We start from the raw sequence: 5,390 nt of genomic DNA on the forward strand, positions 1-5,390 counted from the left end.
TTTTTTTCCCTTTATTAAAACAGTGAATTTTAACATAAATTACTGATGTGGAAAAATAATGATACCATTAAGTGAAAATGAGATAAAAATACATTATAAAATGTAGGATCTTAATTTTATTTTGTAAAAACATAGGACAAAAGAAATGATTGAAATGACTAGATGTTGAGGTATTGTATTTTCCAAATATTTTATAATCAGTATATATTTATTCATAATCAGAATATGATATATTCAAGATCGTGGGACAGATTTTGTAATCCTAAAACAAAATTGTGATTTCATAGTCCTAAAACAAAAAAATTGTGCATTGATAATGTGAAGTTCATTGATATTGAGATATAAGCAAACTTTAAGAATTTGGGGTTTTTTTGCCCTCCACCACTGAGAATTTTCTTCCTGGCAAGTTTGTGAAATGTTGTAGGAGGACCAAAGAACCAAAATGAAGTTTTGATAAAGAAATACAATTCATGAAACATATTTACTGAAAAAGAAAGGTGAAGGAAAAATGCCGAGCAATATATTAGAGAAAATTTTGGCTATGAAATACCACAAAAATTAAAGCTTTTTTCAATACTAAATAAGATTCCATGGAACTTATGATATTGAATAGAGAAATAACACAAAGCACTGGAGGTTATCTTAACTATCTTTTTACATGTATAATTCTAGGAAGGTAACAAGGTGAAAGATCCTCAAGCTCCTCAGATGTAAATTTGAGACATGAATATTTACTGACCTTGGTTGTGAGGATTAAAGGGAATGCTCCTGGGAAGCATTTGGCACTGAGCTTCGCATAGGCTAGGTTTTCAAATACTACATATTTTTGCTGTGTTCTCTCCCTTAGTAATTTCATACAGCATATCACTAGGACTTTTTAAATGTTGATTTTATAAATTTCTTTTGATGTTGAACTTTGAACAAAATCTCACTTGGATATCTCATCATCTTTTATTTTACTATTTACCAGAAAATATGGCAAAAATAACTAAAGTCTATTCAAAAAAAGTTCACATTCTTAACATGTCATAGAAAGTCACTTATAAATAACTTATTTATGAATTTGGATATACTCTAAAATATATTTCACAACACTTGGAGCAGAGCATTAATATTCTTTTTGCATAACTATGCTCTATCCTGCTTTTTGCAGTTCCTTAGGAAAACCAGATAGCTAAAGCAGTAATAGAAATAAATTGCCAATACATAAAAGGTTTCTTTTCACTTTAATTGCTGCATGACATTTCAGTTTACAAGTAATATGTATCTTTAATCTGAATAGCACAGCCTTTAACTTGCTAGAGTTAAATGCTCAAAAAATAAACGACCTTACATTTGCCAAAATCTAAACTGGGGAGAGAAGCTCAAAGCTGAAGCATTCATCTTGATAATAGCTAAGAAGTCAATGGAATCTCTTTTGCAAAGAATAACTGAGTCATACTGAGCTATTTTTAGTGAATTTTATGTTTGTTCACTCAAGTCAAGGTCTCAAAGAGAATTGTTTACATATTGAAAATACTCAGCTAAAATACATTTAGTTGAGAGAACATCAGAATTAGTCCATATTTTTATGTGGCCTAGTGATCTCTAAGGAAAATATATATTTTTGTTGTGAAAAAAGTTTTAAGCCTAATTCAAAAGTCCAAACACAACATAATAAAAGCCATTTATGTCTTGTTTTTGTTTATAATTAGAGCTGATTAATGTTCACAATTTGATGTTTTCTTTTGTCCTTTCCTNCCCATACAATCACTCCATTTTTTACTTTCAGTACAGTATTCAATAAATTACATAAGATATTCAACATTTTATCATAAAATAGGCTTTGTGCTAGATTATTTTGCCCAGCTGTAGGTTAATGTAAGTGTTCTGAATATGGTTAAGGAAGGCGAGGCTAAGCTATGATATTGGTAATGTAAGGTATATTAAATGCATTTTGACTTACAATATTTTCAACTTACAATGGGTTTGTCAGGGCATAAACCCATCATAAGTCAAGGAACATCTGTAGAATATAGTATATAAGTATATCATTCAGAGGAAAAACAATGGTAGAGAATTATACTTTTCTGAGCATCTACTACATGATTGTTATTTAAACCTTAAACTATACTATTATCCTGGTTTTACTGATTAAAAAATATAGGTTTAGAGAGGTTGAAATGGTCACAAATTTACTTGTTTCTTGGGTTGAGGCTTGAATCTGTGATTTCCTAACTCAACAATAACATACTATACATAGGTTTAATCAAACAAGAGAAAATCTTATTTTCAGGAGTTGCCCTACTCCCCTTTATAATGTTGAGCTGGAAGGTCATTTCTTGAGGAGCAAGCCTTCAATAATTGTCATTGTGAAGTGGAAGGACTTTCATGGTACAGGCAGGTTGCTCTCATATGGAGGTTCTAAGCAGAAGAAAGATGAGTCAGGAAGACTTACGTGTTGTTTAAATGCCTTGCAGTGATGCACATCCTTTCCCTTCATGTTCCATCAAAAATGACATGGTCATTGGAAACTCAAACAACAATGAGATTAGGAAAATGCAATCCCAGCTAGGAATCCTCAAGCCAAATTCAATTTCATTAGTATGGAAAAACGAAAAGAAAATGTATTTTCGTGGGCAGCTTGTACTGTCTGCCACACTGCCCTCTAGTCCATACCTACCTACCCCTTACTGGGAAATTACTTTCAGTTATTTTTTCTAATCTTAAACTTTTAATTTTGTTTCATCTATTGTAGTCCCTTTTGATATGGCTTTTCTGTGGACTGATAGAGTAACAACTATTTCACCTTTAAGTCCTGCGATTTCCTTCTAGCCAGTTCAAAGAGCAATCACCCATGGTGCTCTGAAGCTAATTTAGTCGTATGATGAACCAAAGAACTAATATAATAGGAATTAGGTCTCTCTCAAAGAATAGCTGACATTTCAGGGGAAATTTTAAAGTTTAGATCCCCTCAAAAAAGAAAGCTTAATAGAATGTAGAAAATTAGTTTTGTTCACATTATAGTGGGATTGGAAGTTGGAAATATGGCATAATGTGAACAAAGTGAAGATCTTAGGTGTTCATTTCAATGACATATATGAGAGTACTTCGGAAAGTTCCTGGAAAGATGGAATTAAAAGATAATACAAATGTTTTCATGAACTTTTTGAAGACCTCTCGGATGTACACATATACACGGTAGTATTATTGAAAGTAATGTTTTTGAGATGCATTCATGTCATTTTGTGTATTAGCAGTTTGTTCCTTTTTATTGCTGACCAATATTTTCTTATGCGAATATGATCCGTTTTTAAAAATACGTTTTCATATTGATGCACGTTTCAGTTGTTTCCTGTTTGGGGCTAGGTTGAATGCAGTTCCTGTGAACATTCTTGTGTAAGTCTCTTTGTGGACATTTATTTTCATTATTCTTTGTTAAGTACTCAAGAGCAGAATTACTAGGTCATAGGGTACGTATGTTTAGCTTTATAAGAGAAAGCCAAAGTGACGGCATCATTTTATTGTATACTCACCAGCAATGTGTAAGAGCTCTTCTAGTTGCTCCAGTTCTGCACCATTTGATTTTGTGTTTGTATGTACTAACCCCTTATCAAATGTATGATTTGCACATATTTTCTTCCAATCATAGCTTGTCTCTTCATACTGTTTCCTTTGCCTTACAGAAGCTGTTTGGTTTGATATAGTGCTATTTGTCCATTTTCACTTTTGTTGCCTGTTTGGGGGGTCAAATCCAAAAAATCATTGTCTACATCAATGTCATGTAGTTTTCCCCCTATACTTTTTTCTAGTAGCTTTATGATTTCTGGTCTTGCATTCAAATCTTTACTCCATTTTGAGTTGTTTTTTGAATATGGTATGAAACAAGGGTCCAGTTTTACTCTTCTGCATGTGGACATCCGGTTTTCCCAATACCATTTATCCAAGAGACTACTTTTCCAATTACATATTCTTGGTACCTTTGCTGAAAAACAATTGACTGTAAATGGGTGGATTTATTTCTGGACTCTATGTTATGTTCCATTGGTTGATATGTCTAATTTTTTTTGGGGGGGGGCTAGTACTATGCTGTTTTAAACACTATAAGGCGTGTATTGTACTATAATATGAAATCTGGTAGTGCGATGCCTCCAGCGTTGTTATTTTCACTCATGATTGCCTTGGCTATTTGGATTTTTCTGTGTGTGTGTGTGGTTCCATATGAATTTTAGGATTGCTTTTTTCAATTTCTATGAAAAACGACATTGGAATTTTGATAGGAATTGCATTGAATTTGTAGCTTGCTTTGGGCAGCTGGACATTTTAACAATGTTTATTTTTTTTTAATCCATGAACACATGGTATCTTTTCATTTATTTGCATCTTCTTTAATATATTTCATTAATATTTTATAGTTTTCAGTGTACAGCTCTTTCAATTCCTTAGTTAAATTCATTCCTAAATATTTTGTTTATATATTTTGTAGCTATTGTAAATGAGATTGTTCATTTAATTTACTTTTTGGAAAGTTTGTTGTTAGTGTATAGGAACACTACTGATTTTTGTGTATTGATTTTGTATTCTTTAACTTTACTGTATTTGTTCATTAGTTCTAACAGATTTTTTGGTGGAGTCTTTAGGGTTTTCTATATATAAAATTCTGTCATCAGTAAACAGTGACAATTTCTACCTTTCCTGTTTGGATGCCTTTTATTTATTTCTCTTGCCTAATTGCTCTGGAAAGAACTTCTTCAGAAAGAAAGAAATTCTGGTGAGAGTGGGTATCCTTGCTTTGTTCCAGACTTTAGAGGAAAGACGTTCAATTTTTCACTGTTGAGTATAATGTTAGCTGTGGGTATCTCATATATAGCCTTTATTGTATTGAGATACATTTCTTCTATACCTAATTTGGTGAGAGTTTTCTATAATGAAAAAATGTTGAATTTTGTCAAGTGCTTTTTTGGCACTTAATGAGATAATCATAATTTTTGCCTTTTATTTTGTTAATGTAATGCATCGCATTTGTTGATTTGCATATGTTGAATAATTTTTCCATCCCAGGAATGAATTGCCCTTGATCTTAGTGGATAATCCTTTCAATGTGTTGAATTCGGTTTGCTGGTATTTTGCTTAAGATTTTCATATCTATATTTATCAAGGATTTTGGCCTGTAATATTCTTCTTTTGTAATGTCCTCTTTAAGCTTTGGCATCAGAGTGATGCTGACCTGATAAAAAGAGTTTTGAAATATTTTCGTTTCTTTCATTTTTCTAGAAGAGGTTGAGAAGAATTGGTACTGATTCTTTAAACATTTGGTATAATTCAGCAGTGAAGCTATCATGTGTTGACTTTTTTTTTTTGACTTTTTATTACGATTTAATCTCTGTACTCATTATAGGTCTGTTCAGATT

Source organism: Galeopterus variegatus, unplaced genomic scaffold (genome assembly GCF_000696425.1).
Source record: "Galeopterus variegatus unplaced genomic scaffold, G_variegatus-3.0.2 Scaffold12661, whole genome shotgun sequence".
In the NCBI taxonomy this organism is placed as follows: Eukaryota; Metazoa; Chordata; class Mammalia; order Dermoptera; family Cynocephalidae; genus Galeopterus; species Galeopterus variegatus.